At 38.3% G+C, this 17,177-nt stretch overlaps 1 protein-coding gene across 1 annotated transcript in view; it reads right to left on the reverse strand.

Moving 5' to 3' along the window:
* Positions 1 to 17,177, reverse strand: part of DSCAM (DS cell adhesion molecule) — a 439,426-nt gene that overhangs the window by 269,812 nt on the left and 152,437 nt on the right. The gene's annotated exons all lie outside the window — the stretch shown is intronic.

Genomic DNA, 17,177 nt, shown 5'->3' on the forward strand with positions numbered 1-17,177 from the left:
TTTCAAAAATACAGTCCCTGCTGACTTCTCATCCACACAAAGTCTGGAGCAACTGTGGGAGTGCTGCAGTTCCATGGGAACAATCAGACAGGAGAATTCCTACATTTCATAATTACTGCCAACTCAAAATATGGGTCAGAGCCTAAAACCTGATTAGCCCCTTGAGCTTTTCATGTCTCTTCTTGTCATGAGTGGCATGACAGGGGAAGGAGAATAAACAACCCTCCCCCTCACACTCAGCACAGAGCCAGCCTGGGGCACTGAGCCCTGGATGCACAGGCTGGGAACAGCGGTGCCATAATACATTCACCAGCTCCCCAAACCCAGCCTGTCACTCTGCTTCAGTCCTTTTCCACCAGGGGATCTTCTTTCACATTCCTCTCAGACTGACCATGCCCCAAATTCCGTGAACTGGTGCTAAATGCTTGAACCAAACTTGCCTAAGCTGAAAGCCTGGCTTGCCCTCAGCATCCTGCCAAAATTTAATTTATTACTGGAAAAATCATCACCAGTACAAGCCTACAAGTAGTGGATCTTAGACTTGGGCATCTTTTCCTTATGGACAGGATCATTTTAGACTGTTCACCTCATGCTGAAGAGGTGAAAATGGCTTTGCTCCCTGTCAATCTTTTATGAGAATCAATGAGTTAATGTTGAGTTGTTCGACTATTGAGTCACACTGTGTTTGGGATTTCAGCTGCAGGGATGTTCATGCAAAGAAATGAGGGTTTTTCTTTGTATTCTGAAAAAAGGTGTTCCAAAGTCCCAAGGGACTCTTTTTTTAGGAAATTATTTTCAGTGTATGAAGTGCAATGAAGCCAATCTCTTTCCATGTAATGAAAATTAGAAGTGACCAGCACCAGCGTTTCCACAGCAAACAGGCACAGTGAGGCACAGCTTGTGAACAACAGAATTTTTTAGGATGCATTATGTTTCTGAAGAGAAAGTTTACTTGCACAGACTAACACTTACTACACATACTAATTAAAGACACAAAAATCAAAATTTCTGAGGAAAAAAAAAATGCTTTTTACCTCAAAAGAGAAAATTGCCACTTGAAAGTTTATGGTATTCCTTTTTTCATTTAAGTCATTGATCTCTGCAACTGCCATGAGAGGAAATTATATTATTGCTTGATGTTAATTTTTCCTAATTATCAATGTCATTCCATTGGACAGCCCCACCTTGTCCCAGGAGGCACAGACACAAGGAACCCAAATTTCTCCTTAACAAAATGAATGTCCCATCGACATTTCCATGGAAATCGAGCTTCTCTATTGGATGCAGAGCCTCAAACTGCTCCAGGTGAGTTTGTATAAACAATTCCAGCCCCCATGGGATGAAGAGAAGATGAAAGTCAGCAGAGGATCCCCAGTTCTTCCTGTGCAAATGTGTTTTGTTTCCCATCTGAGGTTCACTAGGAAGGGCTGGTGCAACACAAGAGGAGGAATCAGGAAGGCAACACGAGATTTTCCTTTCCAGCGTGTCTCATGCAGCCTCAGAAATGCTTTCTGACAGCTCCTCATGTGTTGAAGAGGAATTCTTCGATGTGCAATCAGCAAGGGGGTCTCTGTAGATGCAGGTTGGCATATGGTATCTCAAATTTCTCAGTGACAAGTGGCATGTTATCAGAGCAACAGAGTAGCAGGGAAAAAGACGTTTTGCTAATCACTCCCTGTTGCCCACACCCTCAGGCAGAATCATATTGCTTTATGCAGATGAGCTCATAACAGTTTCTTCAATTTAGCTTTTATATAAAAAAGTGCCAGCTCCTAACGCTGTGTCAACAGGCACCCGAGGGCCTTCCACTTTACATTGCAAGTGTATTACTATTTAAAGATGAGCTTTTAGCTTAACATCATTGCTTGCCTTCAGAGTTTAATTACCGCCCTCCCCATGAGGCCCAGTGAACCATCCACTCCTCCCACGGGAGTTCTGCCTGGCAATGATCTTTAACTAAATAAGTAAATGCCAAATAAGCGCTTCTTAAAGATGCAGTGGCTTGTTCCCTGCCCAGCTCTGATGCTGCAGAAGCCAGGCTCTGGTTTGGGTCTCCCTGGCAGCAAGCCATGTTGAATTCAGAGGCCTCAGTTGTAAATCTCATCTGGCTGATATAAACTAGAAAGGGAGATCTTTAAAAAATGGCAAATATTTTTTTTTTTTCCTTCTGCCATGTCTTGTGTTTGATTATCCCACATCATTACCTCTAGCCAGACATCAATTATTGAAACAAGAGACTCCCGTACCCAGCTGGGCCAACTGTGTCTCACAACATTCTATACAACCTGGATTTCCTACAGTACTCCCCCCAGTTATTTTCCCACATTTCTTTCCACTACCTCTCTAGGCAGGATTAGAACATTTGTATTATGAAGCACTTCATTCCCTTGAAATAAATACCCAAAACTTATAATGGGTCAACACAGATGCATTTAATTCTGTAACAGTTCAAGCTACTGGGCCAGACAGAGGCTAAAGACTCAACAGTGTCCATAGAAAGAGGAATTTAAGCATACTTTTTTTTTTTTTTAAGATAAAGGAAATAAAAATGTGCACAACCAGGGGTGGTTTCAGAAATGCAGGAGTATTACAAAGCAGGTACAGTAAAGATAATCCCAGATCTTGGAACCCAGTTCCCAAATAGTACCAAACTGTATTTCAGGACAGCATCCACAGCTCTGACTGAGCTGGAAAGGAACAGAGCAGGGGATCTGTCTCGCCTGACTTCTCTGCTAACAGGAAAATAACCCACTTTGGGCAGGTCCCAGCAGAGCAGTAATCACACCATCAGACATGGGCTGTGCTTTCTGAGGCACTGTTCAGCACACATTGCAAATGATCATAAAATCACATTGTGAATGTGCCTCTTGGAGCTGTCCCTGGCTTGGGAAACAAAATGCAGAACAGAGTGGCTTTAAAGAGCAGAGGATCTGAAATTAAAATCAAGCTTTCCATCATATCATTGTATAAACATATTGGGGTATTTTTTGTAAAGTTGCAAAAAATCTTTCTTCCTCTGTATTTCTAATCATAATGGTCTGGACCAAATAAAAGTACTTCTGTTTAACCTAGAGAGGACAAAATACTGTTTTGTTTGAGCATCAGATTGGAAAAACATGCAAGCATCAAGTAAACAGAGTGCACAACATCACCATCTTCAGAAGAGAGGAGAAAGCTGCAGCTTCTTGCAGGCTCCCTATGAATTATGGATGTGGCAGCAGGCCTCTGGCAATATTTGGCTATAATGTTAATTTTTCTCTTTTTTGATTTTCTGTTATTTGTATTTATAAGGAAAACTGTCAAGCATCAAAACCCAGGAATGTTCTTAAAATATTTACTTGGTCTCTGAAGGTGTGAACTGCACTTGAATGAAACCGGTGCTTCCTCATCTTTAAGCTCTTATTTTTATATCATTTTCCTCGCCAGGGCACCTGAATATTTCACAAACATGACCACTCCTTCCTTTGAAAACACTAACTAAAATGAAAATTAAGCACACATTTCTCCACCTGTGAATGTTGCAGGGTTTGTTTAGCTACTGTGACAAAGCCAAGCCAGGTAAGTGATTTCTATTTTCCTTTTCCTTTGATGAAATCATTATTAATAATTGGAATGGACATGGTTACTGTTTTCTGTATGCCTTTTAAGCTCTGAATGTGTTTATTTACAGGAATTTTGCCTAAACATTGACCTTTCCCATTTCTTTGAGAAGATCCTTCACTGGCAGATTTGGAGAATGGCATCACAACAGGGGCTGTGCTGCCAGAACCCTTCTTTCAACCAGGCTGCAAATAGTGACAAATATATCCAGGTACAGGGATCCTGAGCTCAGATCAGCCATTGCTTTCCTCCTGATGATATTCCTCCATGATATTCAGCTTTCAAATAAGAAATATAATAAAAGCAATTGCCCCTGAGTGTGTTGTCACTTAGGGCTTCTCTTTGAATCTGTTCCCAAGGCATTAATTTCTGTGGGTTTTATCTCTGGGGCTTTATCTCTGGCTGAAATAAATGGTTCTTAAAGCCTGCACTCACCACTCCCAGGGAGTGGGACAGGAGTGAAAGGCTGGAAAAAAAGTGAAAAAAAGCTGGAAGTGCTTGCTCCCTCAAGTTGATGCTCGTGGAGACAGAAGTGACAGACATCCCTAGTGGCCTCATTCTGGAGGGAAAGGTGGCTTCCCTCTCTGCTGGTGCTCAAACCTGGAGCTGAGGAGCACACAGGAAGAGTGCAGCCAGCAGGAATGCCCAAAGCAGCAGGAAGAGACCAGCAAACCTAAAGATTGCCACAATGGATGCAGAGCACCAATGAAAACTTCCACATTTTCTGCCTTTTCAGCTCCTGTCAGTGTGGAGAGATGCCAGGAGAGGGCAGGGAGCAGGGAAAACCCAGCACAGCTTGTTCAAAATGGTCTTGGCTGTTTATCTGTGGACCATCCTTCTGCTGACTCCTTCCCTAAGCAACTCCCTGCTCCTCTCATCCAGGAGCAGGCAGAGGAATAATTGTGTTTTACATGGTATTAAATCACTGATGTCATGGAACTTAGAAAAGTGCCACAAGATTCCTCTTGTGTCAATGCTGCAAGTTAACATGCAAAAGTGAATTCACATCAAATAGTGCCTTAAATTTTGATGTCCAGGCATTAAAGAGTAGGACATTCAATTGATAATAAATATTGCAGTTTTTAGCTTAAAAGCCTTTTGCTTCATCAGAAAAGACAGCCTTCAACACCTGTACCAAAGGGCACAAAAAAAATGTTTTGAACAGAAGAACTAATTTAGCATCAGCTTTTATTATACCTTCTCACAGGGTACCCATCAGGCCCAAGCAAAATACCAGCTCAGCTACAAATAAAGACCAAGGCACGAGTATTTGTTAAAAAAGGCTGAAGGGGGACAGGTTATCTACACTTAGAGGAGCAAATAAGTACTATAGAAGTTCTACAGTTTTTAAAAGTGGACTTCTTTTACCAGCTTAAAATGTCTAATTTATAGGCTCATGGCAAAGTGGATTTTTGAATCCTACCACACCTTTCCCATCCTGCTTTGACACAGTTAAAAGTGTTCCACAGCCCTTCAACTTCTACATTTGCCCATGTCTGTGTTTTCAGAACAGAAAGACAGAACTTCCTGAAAAGATCTTGGCAAGGGAGTCATTCTGGGAGTCTTCAGCTATTTTCTCCACATTAAATAATCATACTGAGGAGTTGCCCACATGTTACCCAAATCCTTGACAGTGCTATTCCAGCTGTAAAATCAAACCTCCCCTGTGTCACAAAGCCCTTTTTTGCATGATTAAATGAAAGCAGCAAGTTATGCCATAAGCAGCACAGACTGAAGAGCTGGATGCTGCTCCAGAGCCTTCCCACAGATTCATTCCTGCTCTAAATATGATAATAGTATTATTTCATGCACGCACTGTAATCACTGAAATATGTCAGTGATCTGTAAACTAGCATTAAAGATCAGATAAAAACAGATTTCTTATGTTTCAGACATGGATTACTGTTAAAATCCAACCCGGAAATTGAAGCAATCCTAAGCATCTTTTTTTTTTTTTTCTTTTTTTTTTTTCTTTTTTTATCTGCATTACAGCTCCAAACCATCTGTACTTAATTGTAAGACAACAAATTGTCTAAAAACCAGCGAGGATTAAGAGGAAAAAGCTTCTTATGGACTGTTGATATTAGAGAAATTTAAAGACTTCTAAGATCATAGCACTTCTTCTGCACTTGTTTTATTTCGGTCAAGCCCCTGTGTTTATCTTCCAAAATGGAAATACATAGAGCACGTTGATCACTGCCACAGCAGCAGTAAAGAGGTTTATCAGGGTCTTAAACTTTGATGAGAAATCCACTGATAGCTTAAGAGCTGGCTGACATTTACCCCTAAAGTTGATGCAGGGCTGAGCTCCAGTGCTCCACTGACTCCTGGAGCTGGAGGAACTGGGCCAGTGGGGTAGGGTGGGAGATGTTTTGCCTGTCATGCTTCTTGTGTAGCAGAGAAAAGAATTTCATTTATGTGGAGTGAGGGACAGAGATTTGGCTGCTGCTGGGTGGGAGAAATGGAATTGTCAGTCACCAAAAGTGTCACCCAAGAGTCTTTGGTGTGGATGGAGTTTTGTCCGTCCCTTCCTGATGAACAACTTCAGCACCCTGAGCTCCTCCAAAATGCTTTGTGTTGGGCTCATTCAGCTGTGCTTGCATTCTTTTTAATTTAATTTGTTCCCTTTGCCAGCCCTGATTTGTTTCAATCAATGGCCAGAAGGTAATATTCTGCAAACAAATAACAATTCATGAGCTGAAGAACCAGCACTGACCTGTCAAAGTCAGCGCTTTGCCCACTGCCAACTGCAGCTCTCGTCATTAAAGCAGCACTTGCTGCATCTCCCAGAGAACTCCATATCTGCAGAAGGGAAAAACCTGCACATCTGCCAACAAAAAATTCCTTTTAGACCTCTTTTTTCTCATCTTTGAGCTCCTCTATAATTTCTTCTATTCTCTTAGATCTCTTAGAAAAAAAATTCTTTAAAAAAAAAAATGCAATCTTTCTCTAAAACACATCAAAAACTCTGAAAAAGCTTAGTGGCATGTCTCCTGGGGCTTCTTATGCACTAAATGAAATGCAGATGCTTTAAAAATAACTGGTAAAATATTTAAAGTTGAGTGAGATGTTACAACTAATAATCTACTCGTTAAAATAAACATGCACATTTTTTAATACAGGTATTGAGAATTGTCTGCCTGCCACACAGACTGCTCTACACGGTTTCTCCATCTCTGAAAAGATGGAGATATTGGCTGACTCCAAATTAAAAGTTTGTCTTCAACACATTTTTAAACACAAAAAAGGTCAAATCTCATCTAGGACAGTCAGTAAACAACACCATCTCTACCTTTTGTCTGTTAAAAGATATTTTTAGGGTCATTGTGTTAGAGGCTCGTGCAAATGAAGATCACATCCTTTGTCCCCTCCTCAAACCCTTTCATTACCAGTTGTTATTAACATCTCTATTTTCATTTTAGCTACTTGCTTTCCAATAAATTAGCAAAAAATAGAGCAGAACCATTTTGTTAATTTTTAATTTTTTTTTAAAGCAAAGGTAAGCTCTACAGCCTTACACTTAAATATTATTTTACTTATAATTTGAGACAATGACAAAATGAAAATTTACAGGGATCCGGTCTCACATATTCCTCTGTGTTGAGATGAAGATTATTTCAGAATTAGTTCTGTCCTTAAGCCCACTGCCTTACTGGCTTTGCCAGCTCATAAATCCAATTAAGATACCAGGCTGCATTTTAAAAGCTGAAGAGTCAATGTGTAAATCTCCAAACAGCACGTCCTCGAGGGCAAATGCCTGTGGCCTCACAACCTCCTTGTCTCAAATGAAGCTGTTTAATTTGATTTTTTTATCCACTTTTATATCTGTACACATGCCTAGCTGTTCTTAGAAGTGATCTTTTTAAGGCAAATTCATATAGATGTGCTAAAAAAGTGCATTATGTGCATACCTCCTGGGCAAGATGGCATTTCCTGAATGGGACATTTCAGTAGAATCGTTTCTAATATTTAAAATCCTAATTTTATACTTCCAGGCTTTTGAACAAGATCCTATTCCATCATTAATAGAGAAGATGATCATTTTGTACCTAGAAGCATTTTCAAAGAAAAAAAATAAATTAATTGTGTTTGTTTAGGAAAACAAAAACAAAAAAGAAGCTCTAATGCTCTGTAGGGTATTTATTCTAATAATGAATTTAATTTTTCATGCCTGCTATTAAACAGTTAATAATACAAAGTAACTTTCATTCAGGTGTTTTTTTAATTCTGATTATTAGTGTAGCTCTAACTGAACTTCACTGAGTAATTTTAGTTAAGCAAGGTCTTGCCAAAATGAACAACTGTTTTATCTATTTCTTAGAATAATTTATTTTTTTTCATTTTATTACATTTCTTTATCATTTGGAATTATGAGAATGGCTGTTTGTATGAGTTAATGTACAACAAAAAATAAATTTGGATGTCTGCTTAATAAAACTCAGCTCACAAATGTATTCTGCTCACATAAACCCACACAGAAACTTCTCTTGTCCATATTTTAAGGCTTGTTCTCCACAGATCATCCCAAATAATTTTATAATTCCCATATGTGCACACCACACTCCTGTCAATGAAATTATTACAACCCACAGGGGGAAGAGAAAATAAAAAATTGAAGGTAAAAAAATGTGAGAGCCACAACACCAAGCTGAGTTTGGCTCCCAACCTTTAAATGTTGAGATTCCTCTTGATTTCTGAGGAGAAGCATATAAAAATACCAGTGAATGCAGTCTTGCACATCTGCTCATTATGTTCAAAATCAAGGATATTCCAGATTTTCTAGACTGCCTAAAGTGGGTCAGAAACTCCAGGAATAACTGGCAAATCCCAGTTTCTTCTCCAGGATTCGGTGCAGATGCACAGTGACCACGGTGAAAAATCCCCATTTATTATCAAGGAGTTACTCCAGGACTGCTGGGCATCCCCAAAATTCAGATAAACATTGACTTCCCATCAAAGATTTTGGAATAGCAGAGACTCTAAACCAGAAATGTCTCTGGGGGGGAAAAAAAACCCCAACAGCTAACCCCTCCCAGAACTTCTATTCATTGAAGCTCCTCTAAATGAAAGATGTGCTCAAATTTTCGACAGAAAAAAAAAATCCCAACAACCCAAAACTTAATCAACTGACCCATTCTTGTCGAAGCAAAGTGCTTTGTTCAGGGCATGTTTGAGCTGCTCTGAGATAAGTCAGGGTTTATCATGACTTTTTTTCCCTTTCCAAGGCAGGAGCTGCAGTTCTGGATGTCTCCCAGGATGAGCCAGGCTCAGCCATGGCCAGGTGCTCCCCTCCTGCCTTATCCAAGAGAGGAAAATTGGTCCTCCACGATAGATGTGACACTTTGAAAGGGTTAAACTGTGGCGGTTAAATCTTGTAATAACTAAATATTGTCATAATCTTATAATCTTTGTAATTCCTAACTCTGCCAGCCAGATCCTGTTCTGTTTTCTGCCATACAAAGACACACAGATATTCGAGGTCATAAAATGACTGATCCTGTAGACCCAAGGAAATACAGCCATTATTTATGTGTGGGGGGATAAAAGCACAGAATTTATAAAAAATATACAAATCTGTGAAGTTTGAGACAAACAAGAAAGTATTTGTTGTGGGCAAAATATTTCATAGCAATGAAAGTTTTGCAGGTATTGCTTAAGAGCAGCATAATTACATCAATGTTAATTTAATTATTAGTTTTTTTTATATGGTATTCTTTCTAACCCTATCCCTTAGGTTCTTAAATCCAATGCCACAGAGAAATTAAGTTCATCTTTATGGAAATTAAGAGATGAGGTCTCTTTCTGACTAGAAACTTGTGAAATAACACCAGAAAAAACTTCAAAAAGCAAAACAAATGGCACAACAGAAACATACAGCTCATCTTTTTAAACAATAATAAATAATAAAGAATAATAAAAAATAATTAAGAAATAATAAAGATAATAAATAAATAATAAATAATAAATTACCTGGTTGTACTATAACTCCAATGTAAACACCACCCCAAGTAGCTGGGATTTGCTCCTGATCTGAATTTACAATCCCTAAACAACAACTGGCATTTTTTTTTATCACGAGTCACAGCTCATATCTTCATATCACCTCTGCCCTCACAAATTAATAAAATAAATAAATAAAAAGGAAAAAAAGAAACAAAAAGAGGTTCCAGATTTATAAAAGTCATCATTATCTCCTGGTTGACTTAAAACTAAGTCAACCAGGAGATAATAAAACTAAGCATAAAACTATTAGCCTAGAGGAAATTAAAGCCTGGATAATGCACCTGTCCCCTAAATTGGCTTCCTTCTGGGATGGGAAAATCCTTCCTTCATGATGGGAATGTTGCACAGCTGGGATCCCTAAAACTCTTCCAAAGCTTCAGGGCTGCCTTTTCTTCTGTGGCACAGAGTGCTCTTGTCTGGGAAACTTTTCATTGCATTTTGTTAAGACTCAGAAATGTGTTAATACAGATTTCAAGTTACTATAAAATATTGGCATTAACTGCTCCAGCAAATTAGAAAGTCACCTTTTAATTTCATTCCTTTCTCCTTTCCATTTAGGATGTGACACTTTGAAAGGGTTAAACTGTGGCAGTTAAATCTTGTAATAACTAAATATTATTTTTTGGTGTTTTGGTGAGCCTTCACTCCTTTTTTTAGGAGATACCTTACACTTAGGTTAGTTTCTCCTCAGTTTAGGAACTTCTGTCATTACCCTACAAGTCTTACACCTCCAAGGTGTTTCTCCTCTTTGAAACTCTTCCTTTCCCCACCAGCTCATTCTGGCCTTAGCTCAGAGTTTGTTCTCCCATTTTTCTGTTTTTCCCATTTCTTTTCACTCCCTTCTGCCCTGTACTCCTGCATTTTCTTCCAGTGCACTGAATTCCCTCCCCCACACGTATTTACTCACAGTTCTGCTCCCAACAACTCTCTCTGCCTCTCCCTGACCCTGCCACATCTGTCACACCAATTATATCATATTCCCTAAATGGGATATGGATCTCTGGGGATATAAATCTCTGAGCAGTGTTGTTCAGTTGCTCTCAGGAATTGTTTATTACTGAGGTGGGGAAAAGAGGAATGGCTGTTCCTCCCCATTCCTTTCCATCCACCCACAGGGGAATTCATGGAACCAAAGGGGTTGTTAATGTTTCTTTCCAGAATGGAAGGACAGCCAGCCTAAATAATGGGACTAAAGAACACCAGAGCACAGACCTCTCTTTGTTTTGTCTGATAGTAGACCAAGGGCAGCCAAAAAGTGGCATCAGGAGCTGGGTCAGCTGAATATCCTGAAGGAAGGCCAAAATCCTTGTGGACCAACACCAGTCTAGGACCACATCAGACACAGAAAACTTCAGCAAAGTGGTTCAGACCTAAGTCTTCCAACTGGAGTTACATCAGACATCCACCTCCAAAACACGGAAATCTAGGATGAGATCCACCTCATCAGCTTTTTGAGCTGATCAGGTGGGCGCCATCTGGTCAATGGACGGAGTAGGACCTTTCCAGAAGGGAATGTTATGCTTTTCCAAGGAATATGCATTCCATCAGGGAGGTGAAATTAGTCCCATATTTCTATATTTCATCTGAGAGAGGAGACCTACACAGCTCTTTTTGGAGAAGATGGAGCCTTTCCTTGACAGAGAGGCTGCCACTTCCTTCCCTGTCCCAGTACAGCAAGCTCTCCTCCCTTACAATGTTTCCAAGGAAAGCAGAAATTGGTTTTCCAGGTTGGAAAAACATACTGGAGGAAGCATTAAGAGAACTTTATACATTGTTTTAAGGCAATAAACCTTCAGACAATGACAGTGAGGACCCTCTGAGCCCAGTTTAAACTGCTGAGAACCCTACAAGAACTTGGAGGGAAAGGCAGCCCTGCCTGGCCATGTTTTAACTGAGTCCTTAAAAACCACCGTGTTCAGAGTCAGAGCAATATGGTTTTATGGATTCTGAATTGACATGTTACATAGCAATCTGATTTAGCAGCGGTCATAACTGCTCCAGGAAAGTGGTTTCTCTGCTGCAATAAACCAGGTTTATTGAATAGTTGTCTGGTAATCAGCCTGCAGTAGGATTATTATTATTTACTATCACCTGATTTCACCCTTCGTTTAGTAATGGCTGAGGTTATTCATCATTCCCCAAAAAATTAAATTGCCAAAAGACTTTCATCTGTCTTTCACAGGCAAATTATTTCCTAAAATATTTTGAGAAGCATTGCTCTTTCATGTGCACACGCATTTATTTATATAGGTATGCACACACACACAGGGGTTTTATGTTTTATTTCAGAAGACATCACAGCAAGATAAAAGCTTGGCTGCTAAGTCTGCTGTGGTTTAGCTGTTCTAGTCAGTTCTTCTCTGTTAATTCTGGTGCCTACAGTTGTTTGTTTCATAATTCACCACGTGAGTGCCTGCTGGAAGCAATTTTAATACCTGATTGCTCTTGGCTTCCAGAGAAGGAACGTCCTTCATCAGGGACAACAAGATGGGGTTGGTGAGAATTTATGGAGCAATGGCTGGATGTGACTTCTGGGTAGAAATCAATTTTATTATGTGCATAAAATGGTGTTTGGATTAAAGGACAACTGCATTTCTCAAGATGACAACCAATCCAACACCTTAGACAAGAGAAGAGAGCCTGCAGTGTGGGGCTCGATTTTAGTGACTTTTATGGAGGTTTTCACTTTGACTGACCTGAGAATTTAAGGGATAACTTGAACACAATGGGTATTCAGTTTTCATGTTTCATAAAAAAGGCCAAGTTGACAAAAATATTTTCTGTGAAATAAACATTGAAACCTACTTAGGTGCTGTAGGTAAGACTCAAAAATAACTCAGAGTCACAAGAGTTTTTTTTGATGACTTTCCTTCTGTCACATTTCTAATCAAGGTAGTCCCAAAGGTGTCATTATTACAGCTGTTAATAAAGATAGCTGATATTTTCTTTCGAAATGTGTGCTTGTGGTAATTAAAATGCCTTGCTGCTGCCCTGAAGGAATGGTTTGATTCATCAGAACCTGGTGGACACATCCTAAAATAACTCTTTTAACTATTCCAGTTCTTATGCGTGTTGCTGTGTGAACAAACCACAGGGGTTTTCCTGTGATTATTTTATAATAATAATGTGAAGAATAGAGAGGAATATACAGGGAATAGAGAGGAAAATAACAATATATAAAAGAACTTTCACAGAGAGAAGGAATTTGGGAAAATTTTAAGGAAAAACACAATCTCATCAGCAACAAGTGAGAAAAAAGAGATGACCTGGAAGCTTAAAATGTTGTTACCACCCCCCTCACAGCTATCAAATGCCATTTCTACCTTTCAGTTCCTCTGTTGGTAGAGCTAGTTTACTAAAGCCTCCCCATCAGATGGTTTTATGCTCTCCCTGCCATGTCCATGAAGAGTTCTACTGACTGTCACATCCCAAAACTAATTCCAAATCAACACTTTTTTATTATTGCTTAAAAGGAAAAATTTAATGTCCAGAGTTTTATCATGCAAAGCTGATAACAGAGATGACCATACCCTCCTGTAAAGTGAGAGGAGTGATCAGGTGAGAGAATGAACCTAACCTGGATATACAGCTCGAGGTATTTCAGGGAGTTATTTCATTTTTCATGTCTTATCCATCATTCAAGAGGAACAATTCATCTCTAAAACTGTTCACTGCCATGATGGCAGGACTGGTGTTTGATCATCTGTGGGATCTGGATCTTCTCTGCTCTTGCTTTATTGCCAGATTTGGTTGAGAAGACTTTCACCACATATCAAATTACTTGGTTTTGCTAAAACACCCAGCTGCTCACAAGAAATTGTGTCAGGTGGAGTCAGACCTGGGACAAATTTGAAGTGTAAGATGAACCTAAACATTTACTGAAGACAACAACAACAAAATGGAGATGTATTCTGAGAACATTAGAGCTGCTGCAGCTGTTTCATAGTCCTACCAATGAGTGCTTTTCTTTCCCACACAGATGGGTTTCATCCTTCTCTAAACATCTGAAGGACTTCACAAAAGGAAACAAAAATTTAAAAAGAAAAATTCTGCCTGCCTGCTCAAAATGTTCACCTGGAAACTCAAAGTCTGTGCTTAAGAAATCACTGGGAACTGAGGGAAGCAGAATAAAGTACCATATTTATTGTTGAGATGTCAAAGATGCAGTCAAATAAGATTCAAACATTTCTGTGAGTCTGAATTCAGTTTTCAAGACATCCACATCCTACAGTCTCAGCAGTGCTAAGATTTCACTTGAGAGCATTGTCTGTATCAGAACTGCACAATCCTCCCTCCACAATTGCACGTGAAATGTGTTTTTGGACAGGCAGAAGAGAGGTTGTGATCTGACTGAGAGGAATCTGACAGTATTTCTTGGTTTATGGGCTTGTCTTCTCATTGTTGCTGTTTGTAAATAGCTCCAAAGAAATAATGAAATTAGTCCAGTGTAAAAAGAAATGTGACAGGGAGAACAAAATTATGCCAGCTGGTCTTTGCCTTATGTTCTTCTGCTGTTAGACCTGAGGTTTTGGAACCCATAAATTCATAGTATAATTATTCAGTTGAGGTTGTGCAACAGATTTTGTGCTGATTTTATCTAGACACAGTCAAGAAAACATTTATTGCTTTTTCCAGCATTTTTTTCCATTGCTTTTTTCCAGCTCTCATTAAAATAAAAAAAGGCTATGTCACAATTTGTTTTCCCCAGATTTTTATATTAATTTATATATTTATATAGTAATTATATTAATACAAATATATTAACTTATATGAATATTATTAATTTGTATTTATAATTAATCAAATTTAGTATAGTAAAATTCCTCATCATAGATAATCAGGCACCTTCTGCTCCATATGAGATATTTTACTTTCTTCCTGTGCTACTGCTCTTTCCCTCCTAGACTTCATTTCTAGGAATTTAGATACCATTTAACCATTATTTCCTCACCTAAATACTGTTATTTCTGTTTATTTAAATGAGACTTTAGTTGAATATTGATATTATTGTACATTTTCCTCCTTTCTCCAGTAAATAACCCCTCACAGGTTGAGTGTTTTAGACTCATTTATTTCTCAGAAAACTTGAACAATTCCCAAGATGCCATTTAAAAGGATTTCTATTCTTTCTATATAACTTGACTTTTCTCCCTTCAGCAGATATTTTGCTTTGGAGATCCAAATAAGAACATGGGAAAGTGGAATATGGTGGGGATGTGTATAAAATTGGATTTGGTGGAATCCAACCAGGAAGCTGAAACTGGACAAGAATTCAGAGGTGCAGAACTTCAGGTGAACTTTTAATGGATTTGCTATTCAAGATGGAAAATAACCCAGTTAGTAACTGTAATGATCTATTGATTTAAAGTTTAAATAAACTAGATCGAGGAGGATATTGAAGTACAATTTTTGTTCTATTTTCTGTCTAGTGGCAAAGGTATAAAACTAAGACAAAAAGTCTATTTATATATAAAATGGCTGAGGTACCTTTCCATTCACCACCATTCATTTAAATAAATAAAAATTTGCATGAGAGCAACTAAACAAACTTTCCTGTTCTTTTACCAACTTCAAAAAATACCAAACTGTATCTCATCAGTATTTTTGAAAATGAAACATCATAAGAAATATCAAAAGAAAACAGACTGTTTAAAAACCAAACAACTCCAGGGATTCATGTGTACATTGTTCCTCTGAGAATATGGGCTGTTAAATTCTGATTTAATTCCCCTAAGATTAATTTATTCAATAAGTGTACCAAAGGTTTTAATAAAGCAGGAGTTCTGTGTAGCAAATACCTTTTAATTCTTCTTTTACAGCTCTATTTGTTGTTAAGCAGCTCCCAGTGTTTCAAAAATTTTATAAATTGTATCCAGTCTACCTCTCCTCAATCTGAGGAATCTTCACTAATCCTGCCTCGTTTTTTTCCTTTAATTTATGATGGTGGAGCTTTATTGAACATATAACACAAGGAAAAGGTATCTGCATCTTAAAATTACAGTGCACCTGGCAGTAATAACCCAGCAGACATTAATTTTACCCCCTGTTTATTTCACAGTGTGGTCAGTTTTTAGCTTTGTGATGAGGTAAGGACACTGTAGGTTTTGCCAAAATAACCAAGAATTTGGGAATGCATTCCTGCAGAGAAACTGGGTTCTCTCACCTTCTCTGGCAATTGGAGAAGGGAATCAAAGAGTGACAATACCACAAAATAAAGATACTTTTTCAGTCTTGCATCAGCCTTGACTAAAACACTGAATTCATTCTTGTATGTATTCCTTATAATTCCACATGAAAATACTTCTTGAAGTGCTTAATTAGCTAAAACATCTAAAACCCACAGTAACTTTCCTTTTCCTTCATTAATGAAACTGTTTTCAGTTTAATCTTTATTTTTCCTCTGGCATACTTGTTCATATGAAGTGATTGATTCTTATTCTGTAGGATATACTTCTGCATTTGTAGGTTTCTAGAATGTGGTGATCTTTCTTTGATCTTTTTTCTTTCTCCTTTTTGATCTTTTTTTCCCCACCAGTAAAAAAAAGTGTTCCTCTTTACTCCTTTTTTTCACCATACAAGACTTCAAAAAAAATCCCTTTCTGTTTTGTTTTTCATTACATAATTTTATTTCCTTCTTGCTTGAACTTTTGTTTTCACAACAGAACCTCATAAAGTTACTTTGTTTTTTTTTTAATTTTTTTTTTAAATTGTAGTAACACAAATGACCAAATTGCAGTATTTGAGGTTACTCTGTATTTGCTTTGTTTACACTATATCAGAAATGCTCCCTATATTCATTAATTTAATCACAGAGTGATTTGTACTGGAAAAAAACCTTAAAAGATCATCTCATTCCACCCCCTGCCATGGGCAGAGACACCTTCCACTATCCCAGGCAGCTTCAAATCCTGTCCAGCCTGGCCTTGGACACTGCCAGGGATCCAGATCCATCCACAACTCTGAAAATAATCTGAGCACTTGAAACTCTCTTTTAAATCTGCAGAAATAATATTTTTTTCTCACATTTTGACTTAGAATTTCTCCAGATTTTTTTTTTTTGCAACTAATGCTAGTTAGTCCCAAGGACATTATTTTCAAAACTGTTTTCATTGTATTTAGTAGTAGTATTTTCAAAGTATTTAGTATTTTCATAGTATTTAGTAGTAGTATTTTGTAGTATTTAGTGCTGGTATTTAATTTATATTTAAATACTATTCCATAGTGTTTCATTATTTCAAATAGATTCAAAAAAACATGTTTTCAAATACTATCCTCACAATATTTGAAGGGGAAAGAGATGAGGAACAGGGGTCTCCAGTCCAGCCTCATGCTCAAAACAAGGCCAGCTCTGAGACACATTGATCCAGATGGGACTTGAAAATCACCAAGGATGGAGACAGGACAAGGAGAAAATCACCAAGGATGGAGACAGGACAAGGAGAAAACCATTGAGGATGGAGACAGGACAAGGAGAAAACCACTGAGGATGGAGAAAGGAAAAGGAGAAAACCACCAAGGATGGAGAGAGGACAAGGAGAAAACCACTGAGGATGGAGACAGGACAAGGAGAAAAC

Source organism: Parus major, chromosome 1 (assembly GCF_001522545.3).
Source record: "Parus major isolate Abel chromosome 1, Parus_major1.1, whole genome shotgun sequence".
NCBI classification, from domain to species: domain Eukaryota; kingdom Metazoa; phylum Chordata; class Aves; order Passeriformes; family Paridae; genus Parus; species Parus major.